The sequence below is a fragment of the Protopterus annectens genome, chromosome 3.part1, assembly GCF_019279795.1.
Source record: "Protopterus annectens isolate FY-2018-M chromosome 3.part1, PAN1.0, whole genome shotgun sequence".
In the NCBI taxonomy this organism is placed as follows: domain Eukaryota; kingdom Metazoa; phylum Chordata; order Ceratodontiformes; family Protopteridae; genus Protopterus; species Protopterus annectens.
The window spans coordinates 768,360,627-768,375,691 of NC_056732.1; the positions used below are offsets into that span (position 1 = coordinate 768,360,627).

At 39.5% G+C, this 15,065-nt stretch overlaps 1 protein-coding gene across 1 annotated transcript in view; it reads right to left on the reverse strand.

The window, feature by feature from the left end:
• LOC122797720 (CUB and sushi domain-containing protein 3) overlaps positions 1-15,065 on the reverse strand; it is a 5,249,173-nt gene that overhangs the window by 1,252,967 nt on the left and 3,981,141 nt on the right. The gene's annotated exons all lie outside the window — the stretch shown is intronic.

Sequence of the window (15,065 nt, forward strand, 5' to 3'; positions counted from 1 at the left end):
AAAACACTGGCATCGCAGTCCTTTTCTAACTGACATTATTGATATTTATCACTGCTGTCCATTAAAGTTTGCATGCAGTGCAGCTACGTTCAACAATAGTTGTAATGTATTGCAGTATTTGTATTATCCATATACTCTTGATATATGAGACAGAGAAAATGTTTCTGGACAACATGAAAATATAGCACAGCATAACATGACGCATAGTACAAAAATCACTCAAACAAGAATACATTAGGGATAATTAACATTTACAAATGTGAATTACAGAGACTAAGTCATCCCTAGACTTTTGCAAATAAACTTTAGCTGGGTTTACTATGGCTCAGTTTGAATTACAATACAAAATATTAAGTTTTAAACAAATACCTGGTAATAAAATGAGGTTTTGCTTGTATTTACTCTGCAAACTTATTGCTAATTTCTCCTGACATAAAGACAAAAGCTGTGTATGCTTATTATATCAGCATACTAGTTTACAATGCAAAATTAATGTTTTAGCTTCATAAGATACTAGATAAATTGCAAGCCTTAGAAAGGGAAATCCTGTTTTTTTTTTCCTTAAGGGGTTTACTGGATAGTAATAATCATTTTTAGAGGATTTTCTTTCTTTTTATTTCATCTTTATTTGTAATTACACCATCTACCTTGGCAGCTATGCTTAACTATCTGTCTGAAATAAAACTAAAGAAACGCGCAGAAGGGATCCATTATGAAGAAAGAACTGACAAGATGGTAAGCAACCATGTGGTGAAACAGAAATATCAGAAATACAAAAAGGGGGAAACTCAATATGTAGGTGTTATACACCAAAAGGTTATTTTCTTCAGGGGAATAACTGCCCCATGAACTTATACATACCAGCTCCTTGGTCTCACACACACACACATAAAAAAGAGAAATCTCCCAAAACAAGAATATTGCTACTGATTTACATTAAGAAACCGTGCAAGCTGTGATTTCCTATGGATAATACCCAGGACTGATGGATACTCATATACTGCACATTAGCTAGTCAAATGCTATCAGAAATGCTTGGCCTGGGGATCTAAACCTCTTTGGCAACATCAACAGGTTCAGAATGACAGGTATGTCTCAAAAGGATAATACTGCTCTGGAACAGGCTTCCAATCTACATAAAACAAAGCTCACTTGGATTCATTGATGGAAACAGAAAATTTACACAGGACTGCCCCCTGTACTACTAATGGACAAAGACTGCTCCTACCTCCTCTTTGCCCTTTACTATCGAAAGTGCGACTGGACTTTGCTTGATTTATGTTAGTCCAAATGCCCAATTTGATAGTATTGAAAGAACGAAACAGAAAATGTTGAAATGCAAAACAGCGAATGCACTACAACATTCACTGTTGTGCCTTTCAATTTTAATGCAGATCACACTATAGTGGGGATCAGGAAATGTATCATTTCCCTCATTGTAGTGTGATCTCAGCGTTTGTATATATAATTAGCAGGGGGTGTGGTTTGTTCAGTGGGGCAAAAACATTCTTTACTCTGTTTTGCAGGACACTGCACCTTGCAGAAGTGTGGAGAATGTTTGAAAAATGTCAAATTCAACATTTTCCATGTTTTGCAGTCGTTCTTTTGTTTTTCCCTTCTTTAATTCAGAAACATGATAACTCGCACAAGGTGCGATCACACTACTGATAGTAAACCATTCATTGCATAGGTCCCCTCAAATTACCTATGGTATTATCCCAGTTATTCTCTCTAGGGGTAATATATAATTATTGAGTATGGAATAGGAAAGGCTCATCTAACACCAAATGGGATAGGTGAACTCTAGCAACAAAATGGAAATTGGCTAGGCTTGAAATGGCCCACAAGGGTAGCTAGTCTATTTATTAACTATGAATCTATGAAAACATCCATTTGAGATTTGTTCCTTGGCATCTTGAGAACTAGCTAGTGTATGCTCAAGGAATCTTGTATCAACTACTTGTAAATATACCATGTTAAATCGTCAAATGAATTAAAGTCTGTCATTAGACATCAATTTCATTTACTCACATGGCTTAACTTTTTAAACTCCAGAGACCTAAGATCATTGTTGCTTTTTTTTTTTTTTTTATATATTTAAATTTAGTTTCTACAAAGGCTCAATTCAGATAATGTTGTCTTTGGTGCTCTGTTTGCCAAGTCATTGAACTGCTACCACAGTATGTTATTTCCATCGATCAGCATTTCCTCAATGGTTACAGAAGATGTGCCAACTATCACCTCTGTGCATGTCCAGCTATCACTTCTCTTATCTTCTGCATTGGTGAGACCATGCCCAGCTATCACCTCTGTTACCTTCCCATTGTTGAGACCATGTCTAGCTATCACTTCTGTTACCTTAAGCATTGGTGGGACCATGTCCATTGATCACTTCTGCTACCTATTGCATGGCTTGGACCATGTCCAACTATTATCACTCTTGGCTTTGCATTGGTGAGACCATATCCAGCTATCATTTCTATAATCTTATGCATTGGCGGGACAATAGGTTCATAGATACTAGGCTATTGGCCTGCAGGCCCTTATAAATATAGAAATAATTTCACCCATGTTCCCACAAAGTCAGCGCCTGCTTCCCTGTCCAGCACTGACACAGTTGGGATCCCAGGGGTGCAATTTCTGTTTCCCATCCAGTTGTCCAGGTTCCTGTTAAAGAAGGCCAGTGAGGTACTCTGCTTGACATGGAGAGGGAGTCTATTCCATAGATGGCAGAGTCTTAGGGACACAAATCTATCCCACCAACACGTTCTATTAATGCCATAGACCAGGTTGAGGTCTTGTGTCTGGGTTGTGTGGGTGGAGTTTGACTTACAGATATGCAGCAACTCCATCAAGGCTGGGTCTGAGATGGCCTTGTATACCAGACACAGGTCGCCTCTGAGCAGTCCGTACAAGATTCAGTAGAGGGAAAGGGCTTTTAGTCTATCTGTATAGGATAGGTGTTTGAGACACTGGATTTTCCTGGTCAGGAAACTCTCTAGTCTCTCCAGTTGCTGCATGTGCTTGGCAAAGTACATGCTGAAAGGGACATTGTACTCAATAATGGGTCTGATAAGGAAGGAGTACATGAATGTTATGATCTCCTTGTTCCTGGATTAAATACCCTTACTTATGAGGTAGGCCATGTAGAAAGCCTTCTGTACAATGGAGGCAATGTGATGGTCAAAAGTCAGGTTGCTATCAACCTGGGTGCCCAAGTCTCTCATGACTGATTGCGTGCTTAGTACATTGTTATTAATGTTATAAATAGTGGGATGCCATTTTCCCCAAAGGTGATAATGATGCATTTCTTGGCATTTAGTTTAAGGTCATACTACTGGCACCAGTCATTAGTTTGGATAAGACCCTCTTACAGGATGTTCACATTACTAGGGGAATTTAAGACAGCATGAAGCTTGCAGTCATTTGCAAACTTGGTCAGCCACAGAACACTAGTTTTGGCTTGTACCTCAGAAAACTACATCCCAAATAGCAGAGGCCCCAAGACCAATCATTGGAGTATGCCACTCATTACGGGTCTACTACTTAATTGTTGCTTCCCCTATTTTGACTGAGTGGGTTCTATCAGTGAGCCAGTTAGCTACCCATGTGGTAATATATGGGGTTGACTGTATCTTTATGCCTGAGTAGGGAATAGTGTTGAAGGCTTTGACAAGCTCAAGGTAAGTGGTGTAAACCATTTTCCCATCATCCATGGCTTTGGAGACTGTTTTGAAGAAGTCGACTAAGTTTAACAGGCATGATCTCTCTTTGTCAAAACCAAACAGTGAGGGGGCAAGTGTTTGGAGGTCACCAATGTCCTTGCTTATAAGGTCCACAGTAATGTGCTCCATGGCCTTGCAGATCAGGTCAGTTAGGCTGATGGGCCTATAATTGCCTGGGTTGGTGAATGCTTCACCTTTGTGTAAATGGATGACAGTGGCTGTCCTCCAGTCAGTTGGTACAAAGCTAGTGCTCAGGTTATGGTTGAATAGGGTGCCTAATGATGCTGAGAGCTCTTGCCTGAGTTCATATAGTATGCAGCCAGGGATGTTGTCGGGTTACATAGAAGCTGTAGTGTTTGCCTTTGAGAGGGTATTAAAGACCTGCTCCCTGGTGATGAGGGGAGGGGGGAAGATAATGGGGATGTCCTAGTTTATTGATGGGGGACAGAGGAGTAATATTTTCACTAAACTTGACTGCCAGCAGGTTGGCTGTATATAGGGAGTTTGTGTATGTGGTGTTCTTGACCACCAGTTCAGAGGAAATTTGGGTGTTACCTTTGAGATTATGAATATATGTGAAGAAGGCCTTGTGACTGTCCTTAGTGGATGTGGCCAATTTGGAAATGAAGTTAGCCTTAAGGGATTTCAACAGTGACCTTATCTGGTTGTTTGGACAAAAGAGACATTGCTGCCAAATTGGCACCTGCTCCTTCTTGGTCCTGGACAGCAATTATTTCCTTTTATTATAGAGTTTGTTTATTGCTGCTGTCTACCAGACATGTTTAATCTTCCTTGAGGAAGATGATTTGGCTCTGATAGGTATTGCTGAGCCCACACAGCTATGTTGGTACTCATATAGTTTTCTGGTGTAAGCTTGGACATTAGGGCTAGTTCCAACTGAAGGGATAGTGGCTGTGAAGCTGCTTATACCTTATCTCAGGAGGTTGTAGTCAGCTTTGGAAAAGGGTTTTTATTTGAACCTGGAAAGGGGGGTGGGGCAGGGGAGATGGTGACTTCGAAAGTGATTGCTTTATAGTCGGATCTTATCAAGTAGGACAACACTGAAGAGGTGTTACAGTGACTACTCATGGTTAATATCAAGTCCAGGATATTTTCACCTCTCGTGGGGGTGTTGAACAGCTGATCCAATGCATTGGCACTGACAAAGTTGAGGAATCTCTCAGCATTTGTGGTTGGGCTAGAATAGTTCTTCCACTCTATGGTTGGGTAGTTAAGTCACCCAGGATTAGAGTAGAGGATTGAATCTTGATGGATTCAAGTAAGCCCAGATTTGTGAACTGGGTGTCCTGAGTCATGTTTGGGGGTCTGTAGCTAGCTATGATTTGAATAGGTGTTTTGTCAACAGTTAACTGCACCTGGAGTGTCTCTTGTGCGTCATACTGTTTGATCAGCCTCGAGATATGTATGTCTTTGATAAATATTGAAACTCCACCAACTTTGGCTTTGTAGCACTCCAATTTGGGTCTGAAAGTATGGTAGGATGAGTAACCTGGTAAGGCTGGAGTGTTCTTCGCAGCTTTGAACCAGGTTTCAATGACTGCACAAATGTCAGCATCTTCTAGGGTAAGGAATGCTTGCAATGAGTGCAGTACAGTTTCATGTAGAAGAATTTTTCATGTTGGTAATTTTGTGCTCATGACTTTACCTAAGCCTGAAGCCCAGGGGAGACAGATGAAGACCATCTCTGACAAAGCATCATGGTCTGTCAATCATGTCTTCCCATGCTGTCGGGTACTGGATCCCCTTGGAATGACACCAGAAACTACGCCAAATGTTAAAGTCAATCATTTTCTGTTTGATTAAGTCATCATTCTGGGTGATGGTAGGATGCTGCTTAAGGCTAGGGACGTACCTGCCTGGAACACATATTCAGTGATCTCAATCATGTCTCTCTTAATATAGTCCAGAGAGGTATGTCTAAAGTCATTCACACCAACATGGACTATGACAGAGTCAGAACAGTACCTGTTGTTGAGGGACTTGAGTGCGTGCGAGATATGGTAGATTCTAACACCTGACAAGCAACTTACTGTGAGTTTCTCCTTGTCTAGCCTGGTGAGGGGCACATATGTGTGTCTCACGATAGACTAGTATGTTGGGTTTGTAGCTGGGCCTTAGAGGCTTGAGAAACAGGAGTGTATATTATGTGTGGTGCTTGGTGCTGTGGGTTATGATGTGCGTCTGTGTGTTTTTGCCTAGGAGATGTCTTTGGTTTAGGTACGTGTTTGTTGAGAACCTCTGTATATGTGGGAGTGTGTTGCATAGGTGTGGGTGGTGTTAAAGGTGTGGTGTTTGTGGTGCTTGAGCAGAAAACCTTCTCAGTGCCAGATATGCTGGCTTGTCATTGAGACAGCAAGGATTCTAGGTTCTTAATGTAATTGCTACTCTCACATATTGTCTTCCTAGGTGGTAGTAGTAGTAGTAGAGGGTTGTCCGTGTACATGAGGCAATTGCTGCACTCTCTCAGGATGCTGATATCAACCAGACTAGCAGGAGAAACCATAGGAAGTTGTCAGTCCATCGTCATCAGAATCTGTGGAAGAGAGATCAGGGGTAGTAGAGTGGGTACTATCTGAAGAGAGTACCTATAGGTGTGAGTAGGCCTGGATAAAATCAATACAGTAGCTGCAAGGGAGGGCACACTTACACAACAGTACACATAAGGGAAAAACTGCAGATAAGATACCTCACAAAGGGTTAAAACAGTGCAGCGGTGGTGTGCAATGCACAAACAAGTGCAAACCCATGCAAACTTGGGGCTTTAGTTCCATAAATTTGAAAGTAAAATAGAAACACTGGAACTGACCAATCAACTCTTGTCCCTGAGCTCCTAGCCAAACATCCTATGCCAGACCAAATCCAACCAGTTCACTTACTCCCACTAAATGCAGTTAGGCCCCAGCCAACACAAGATGGTGTAGCAGGAAACACAGGAAACAAAGGAATCACACAAACAGATCTGGATACAGCAAAACCTGTAACTAGACTATGCTAAAGATATTTAAACTCTGTTTAGGTCAATTTAACACAGAAGAACAGATATGCACTCAAATATAACAGCAGAACAGTTCATACTTAGTTAATTAAACAGTTTGACAGCAAACAATGAAAAATACAGTGCAGATGTAATGCAAGTTAATAAAACAGTGCAGTTTAACAAATACACATGGCACAGGATAGATGCAGAATGCTCACCACCTTGCAGATAGACTAAAACAAACCATATCTAGCTATCACTTCTGTTGCCATCTGCACTGGTGGAACTATAGTTATATATAATTTTGTGTGATCTATCCCACTGTTGTGTCCCTGCCCAGCAATCTTCTTTGTTATCTACTACATTGGTCAGCTTATACCCAGCTATTATAGGTGTTAAATATTCCACTGGTGGCCATGCCCACTTATATCTACTACCTCTTGTTTATGCCCAGCAATCATGTCTGCTACCTACTGCACTGGTGGACACATACCTATAATCTGTGTCATATAACCCACTGGAGGGCACATCCAGCTATTATGTCTGGTTATCTATTTCACTGGTGGACCCTTGTGTGCCAGTTATCTTTGTTACCTACTTAATTGTGGGTCCATACCCAGCTACCATTTGTGTCATCTACCCCACTGCTAGTTATATCCATCGAGTGTCTCTTTTACCTTGTGCATTGGTATATCCATGCCCAGTTATCACCTGTATTACCTACTACATTGATAGGCCCATGTGCGATGATTATCTGTGTCACCAACTCCACTGGTTGGCATGCCCTGCTATCATGTCTATTAACTACTGCTCTGATAGGTCCATGTCCAACTAACATGAGTGTCACCTACTGCACTGGTGGACACATACTCAGCTATCATATATGTTATCTACCCACCTGGAGGGCATGCACAGCTATCATGTCTATTGCCTACTACACTGATAGTCTGTGCCCAGCTAACATGTCTGGTTACCAATTGCACTGGTGGGCCCAATGCTTAGTGCATCTCTCTGATACCTACACATTGGTGGGCCCATACTCAACTGACATCTGTGTAATCTACCCCACTAGTGGGCATGTCCAACCACCATGTCTGTTATCGACTGCACTGGTGAGATCATGTCCAACTATCACTTTGTTACCATCGCTACCACTGGTGACATCTTCCTCTCTGGTGTGCAAACACAGCTATTATGTCTGCTACCTACTGTATTGATGGGACCATGCTCAGCTATTACATTTATTGCCTTCTGCACTGGTGGGCCCTAGCCCAGTAATCACATCTGTTATCTTTTACAATGGTGGGCCCATACCTAGTTGAAATCATCTACCCCACAGGTGGGCATGACAAGTCTCATGTCTGCTACCTACTACACTGGTGGGCCAATATTCAGCAATTACTTCTGTTATTTATTACAATGGAAATCCCATACCTAGCTATCATCATCCGACCTACAGGTGGGCATGCCAGTTCTTGCATCTGTTGGCTACTGCACTGGTGGGACCATTCCCAGCTACTGCTTCTATTATCTTCTGCACTGGTGGACCCATGCCCAGCTATCAGCTTTTTTACTGACCCTTCTAGAAGAAAGTACATTTGGCTAGGTTCAGACAAAACTATAGAAGCAATTACTTATGGTGAATGTAAGTTAGCATCATCTCACTATGTTTGAATAGCTTTAGGTGGTCTTCAAGACTCAGTTTCAGGGCCTCTTTTATTTTTCACTTGGATTAATTTTCTCAGTTACCACCCTACCCACTTCAATGACATTTTAAGCAAACAGCTGTCATCTGGTCCTTAGATCAGTTTTCAAGCGTTAATAAGAAATCTTATCAAAGGACTTGTACAACATATACTGGTAGCTCACAGAATGAATCTCTGCATGAGCTTTAAGATAACTGACCCAGAATTCATTGGGATACATTAAAGGGTTAGCTCTGTAATTGTAAACTGGGTCATAATGTCCTCATTAACTGGCCCCACTTTAACTCAGTCAGATTAAGTATTTTAGTCTATGGGTCAGTCCACTCTACTCCTGTTTCTCTGCTAAAATAATTTCACACATACATCATCTGTTCCCAACATTTAACATCAACACATTTGTAAAACCATCTTAGAGTGTGGTATTAACAACATCATGATTTATGGCCAATAATCTGCACTTTATTAAAATTTACAGCTTAGCCTCAGTTGCTATTTTTCAAATAAATTTGAAAAGGCAGATAAATTCTTAGAACAAGAAATCTGGACAAAGCTATAAATAAAAGTAGGACAAAGGCCCCAAAATAGGGACAATATTCATATCTTGCTCTTACAAACTTAGAAAGTTGATAGAATAACAGGTTTTGCATTAGCATGAATTTTCTGAAGGATGTGAGTCTGAAACTCAAATGTCATTATTTTTGAACTTCAGTCTTTAATTATTTATCTCTAATTTGCCAGAAAACTACAGTTTTATGAAAATAGACCAAAAATATGAAGCCAAAATCTGGACATTTCTCAAAAGTCTGTACAGTTGAGAAGTATGTGTTTAGCTGCTTCTCTTCTCCATATTATGGACCTTGATCAATTATTTATTTCTCCATCCTAAGCTTGCTGAAGTATATTACCATCTGTCAGCAACTGAGTGTTACAAATGTAGCATCATTTGCTGAGGTGTACATTGAATACATTGGTAGAGGCAAATGACTGATGGACAAGTGCCCCACAGGCTACAATGTGCAGTAACTTTTCATCTGTTCATCATACAACACATTATAACATTTGCAGCTGTATATTTGAACAATAACTCATGTTTGGACAAGGGTAACTGAAGATTTAGCTATGGTCGGTGTGTTTTTAGCATGAGGACGCATCCTGAGTGATCAAAGAACTCTGCATCATTCACAACCAGGCAGAAATTACTGCTATTATACAAACACATTTAAGAAAGAAGATGAACTCTGGCTGCCTTTTTTGTGGTGCCTGCATACCCATCCTATGCACGCCTGCATGGGTTTTTTGTCAGGGGCTTCAGTTTCCTCTCACATCCCAAAGATGAGGCAGAGTAGGTGAATGGGAATTCTTTGATATTACCAGTAGATATGTGTGCTGTGTGAGAAGGAGGGACTACATGCATTCTGCAGTGGGCTAGTTTCCCTTTCAGGATTAATTCTTCTGCCTTGTACCCACAGAGTCCTAGGATAGGCTTTGGTTTTCCTTTGACACTAAAATGGATTAATCAGGTGACGAGAGAATGAATGAGTGACACCTTTACTATTTTAAACATTTGCATACTGATTTTCAACATGTCATCCATACTGCCCTACATCAAAATCTATGCAACTGTCATTGAACAATGCCTGTCAACTGTCCAGCATTTTACAGAATGTTCAGATTTTTGCCTGACATTTTGGATCTGTTCCTAATAAAGTCTGGGGTTTTCTGACAAATCATTGAGGACTGAAAACCTTAAATAATGTCAGGCATTTAAGTTTTAGACTTGTGGGAGTTTGGCATAATAGTTAAGGTGTTTACCTTACATATACAAGGTATAGGGTTTGATTCTCACATGGGGTAATTGGCTAGACTTAAAATGGCCCAAAGGGCAGTTAATCTAGTATGAACCTAAATCCTTCAGAAAATGCTTGCTAATGCAAAACCTGTTATTTTGTCAATATCCAGTGTTTTTAAGAGCAATATTTAAACTCTGCCCCTGTTTTTATGATTTTGATCCCCTATTTTTTGGGCTTTGGCTAGAATTCATGTAGTAAGAGGTTGGGAAGTATGCATAACTGACTAAATGACATTTTCACACACACTTTCACAAAGATAGTAACCTAGTTCTTGAGTAGATGATGCATATACTTTGTGATGAAAATTTGGTATGTTCATATTACGAAATGGTGAAATAGGATCAGCTTTTGTTATTTGTGGAATGCTTTTAACTTTAACGAACACTTGAAACTTTACAAAATTATCAGAATTCCATTTCTTCATCCCCTCCTCATGAAGGATGGCTGCATTTTGAAGAATTACATAATTAATGTGTCACATAATTTCTCTACAATGCAGTTGTTGCTGAGGGGGTCAGTTTTAGGCAATAACTGAACATATTTTAGGCAGGCCTGTTACCCAGTAAGATTAGTAGATTTTTTTAAGTTTGTTTAGAATTACAAATTGTATGTGTTGACATTTCTTCTGTACCATTCATTAATTGATTATTGTAAATAATCTTGCCTTTATTTACAGGTTGTGTTGAAAGGTCATCAACTATTCCAATTCACTTAGCTCAAATTTAACAAATAATGCAATTGCACTGGATAGGGTGGATACTTGTTATATTATTATGTCTCCCATTAGTCTGTTTCCAACAAATCTTCCATTTCTTTCCATTTTTTAGTTTCAAGGTCTTCATTACTTGCCTAACTAAAACATTTTTATATAGATTCTCCTCAAATTGTAATTTGAACTTTGCCCATGGTTTGCTATCATCTTATTAGAACCCTCTTTTGTTGCTGCTTGACCAAAAACTGTAACACTGCCTTTGTCCATACTCCTGCAAACTGATTCATCTTCCATGCAAGCAGTTCCAAAAGCTGGCATTAGCTTCCTCATAGGCTGTTCTAGTGCTCAGAAAGCTCCATACTGGATTTAAGATTGCTGGGTCTCGAAACACAAGTAAAAAAATAACTAAAAATACAGAAAAGCATATAACAAGCATCGCTCTTCTCTTTTACACTTCTTTTTATTTTTATTTTTTTGCTAAGGGGCAAGCCCCCCCCCCAAAAGTAATATATATCAACTCTGAGACCATCATTCATCAGAGAAAATGGAATATTCTGAGAAATAGAAATCTCAGATTTAGTCTGTAAGTCTAGATTTTCAGTTAACACATTTTGGTATTCCAGCAATACAAGTACCAACATTTCAAGTCATTACTATTTAGAACTGTTTGTGTTTTTATTGCCATGTTTCCTTAGGTAAAAATATCACTCCTCTGTGAAAGCAAGTAAAAAAAAAATAAACTGGCAATGTTAGCTACATGAAAACTATAATAATCTTTGACTGATATGTTAAGCTCCAGTGCCTTAACTGAAAGTTTTCTTATTTACTACCATGCACTAATATCCTTTGTACTGTCCTTTTTGAGAATATTTACTTTTTTTTGGCTAAGAAAGCCATATCCTGAGATTCACATGAATGTCCCAGTCTCTCTCTGGGACTTATGAGTGTACTTAAGAATTTGCACATGCCATACCCCATCAGCTGCATCTGTTTCCATTTCTGTTTCTAAACCTCCAAGCCACAATAGTACCAATTAATTCCTTGTGCATGCTTTCATTCTCAATAGTTTCATTTGTCATTCTTTATGTGTGAAACTTTTGTGTAACATTCTATGCAAAATTCAGCCTAGGCCGCTTGCTTTGAAAGAGTTGCTTTTGCAGGTTCTCTGCCTTAATGAACAGCATCTCAGTAATCTTTATTGTCATGCCCAGAAGGGTTTGAAGATTATAACCTTTATATTCTGGTAGCCAGAAGTGATACCCATTTAAACAATAAGTATTCCCAAGACTTTTGTCTTTTGTGGTTGGCACATGGTCATGTCCTGGCAGAAAGGGACTTTGCACTCCCCACACCTGTGGAATGAATGCAGGCCTTGTGTCACATCTTCTTTTGACATGCAGTCAGCAAGATAGCACTCATGTAGTCTATGACATACTTCTCAGATTTCACCTTTCCCAGGTACCATGGATGGGAAGCTGAGGAGGAGTTCTCAAAGTGCCCAACACAAGCTACTGCACATCCCATGTGACTGTTACTGTCAAAGTATTATACTCTCTGTGAGATAAATCCTAGGAGGTGCTAATCTACTGGCAAACTAGTAGATGCTTAAATGAATATCTCATCTAATCGAGTCATCCTTCACTGAATAGTAATTACACAAGATGCTTTAAGTGAATGGGTTCCCAAAGAGAATTGTTTTACGTGGGGCACATTCCTCCATACCTCTTATGCAGGGAGCTTTACCATCCTTCCTCTCTTATACTTATAGGTCCATTGGCGTATACTAGGCTGACAGCCAATAGGCCATTGTGAGCCTAGCCATGCAACCCCAATGTGACTAACAAATTTGATTTTTATAGGGGGTGGTTTACTGAATGCCTCTGCCCATCAGAGACATAGGTGTCACACCAGAGGTGAATTCTTCATTACCCATCATTGGTCCAAATTGTGCTTAAATAGGGTTATTGAGGAACTTTGCTTCACATCAATGGGAAGCCTGTTCCAGGGAATGGTAATTGTCTGAGACACATATCTGTCTTTCCAACATGTACTATTTATGTCACAAGCATAATTTAGGTCTTTTAATCTAGTAGTAGTGACATAATTTGTTTTGTGGATGTGTAAAAGATTCATAAAAACAGGGTCCAGGGATGCCTTGTATGCCAGGCAAAAATCACCTCTCAGAAGTATGTATGACATCAAGTAAAGAGGGAGGGTTTTGAGGCAATCAGTGGAGGACATTGCGTTTATTTATTTATTTATTTGTAAGTAACCTTTGTGGATGTTCCATTTGCTGCATGTGTCTGTTCAGGAGGCATTATAGCCTATGATGGGTCTGATAAGGGCTGATTACAGTGGTACGATGACATCTCTGGACCTAGATACCATGCCTTTGCTTATATGTTGTGCAACATAGGAGGATTTTATTACTGCCTTGGACGCATGCTGGTTAAAGCCTAGGCTACTATCTAGATGAGTTTCCAGATCCCTGACTAGTGAGTCAACTTTTAGGGTGTTATATTGATGATGTAGTTACCTGGAGTGACTGGCTTCCTAAAAGGAAAAATGTATTTATTAGTACTGAGTTTTAAGCCATGGCTTTGGCATGAAGTGTTTGTCTGTGCTAAACCTTCCTTAAGGGAGTTCTCATCTTGGGGAGATTCACTGACTGCTCCTAGTTTGCAATCATCTGCAGACTTGGTTAGCCTGAGGCCTTTGACACTGGCTTTGACATCCGATAAATAGATGCCAAAGAGGAGTGGGTTTAGCACAAAGCCTTGGGGAACTCCACTGCTGACTGACCTTTTTGTGGAGATGGCCTAATTTCCTTTCTTCTGAAGGAGGACATGCCATATGTAAAGAGTTACTTCTCCTCCATCTGGAATAAAGTCTCACTATTATGGCCACCGCATTAAAAAATAATCTAAAAGTTTTGCAAAACACATGCAATAACATCTGAAGATTTATCAACTTAACCCCTAAAATAAAACACCACTTCTTTATCCTTGATAAAGCGAACGGTAACCAATGGATCACCGAGCAACTCTGCTTTCAACAGAACTAGTATTCAAACTCAATAAACTCATTCCCATTACTGGTGAGCAGACTATATTCCAAGGCCACCTTAGATCCCTCCTAGCATATATCTCTATCCTTCAGGCCTCTGATTCAAAACTACAATCCACTGCAAATTTCTTCGGTATTTTTGCCTTAAATGTCTGAGCTGCTGTTCCTCTGTTTATAAAATCCATTATTCCTTTTTCAAATTACATTCAGAACTGAAGTCCTTGTTAAAAAAAAAAGGCTAGTTATATACTGACATAGCTGGCATCCAAATTATTTTTTAATGGATTTTATCTCTTTGAATATTGGACCATAACCAAGTTATTTCTGCCCATACTTGGCGGATTTCTTTGTTATAAACTGGCATCAAGGTACCACCCAAGCTGCACCGACAACCAACTAGTATTTAGCCATCTCTATAATTTCTCATCCAGTCTGCTGTATGGAGGGGTGAAGTTGGAAGAAGGACAATTTTCAAACAAGACACAAAACTATGATTTATAATAGCTAAAAGTCTTTTTTATCTCTCTCAGCTATTTTCTTTTATTGTTTTATTTGCAAGTGTTTTCATAAAATGAATAATGACAATATAAATCCATTTCAACAAAGCATATAAACAACTGCAAACATAAATGTAGTGAGGAGAACAAGCCAATATACAAACATAATACATGTACACAGTCACACTTTGGGTAATGAATTAAGAAAAAAATCCTGTGAAGAGTCAACCATATTTCTTGTCAGTATTAAAACTGTTACTTAAAAGTTGGCATTGAGTTTTCAGGCATTCAGAGATTTCTTTATCATACAAACAGAATTACTAGCTTCTTCCGCACAGTTGTAACAGCATATTACATACATTTATATCCCAAGAAATTCCTAGCCAAACCTGTCACCGGTGAAGGCTTTGATGAATGCATTTAAGCCCCTTTAACTTATCATTTCAGTATATCTAGATGCTGAAGTTTACAAAAATGTGAACATGTTAGAGACTTAAAAGAAAACCAAACA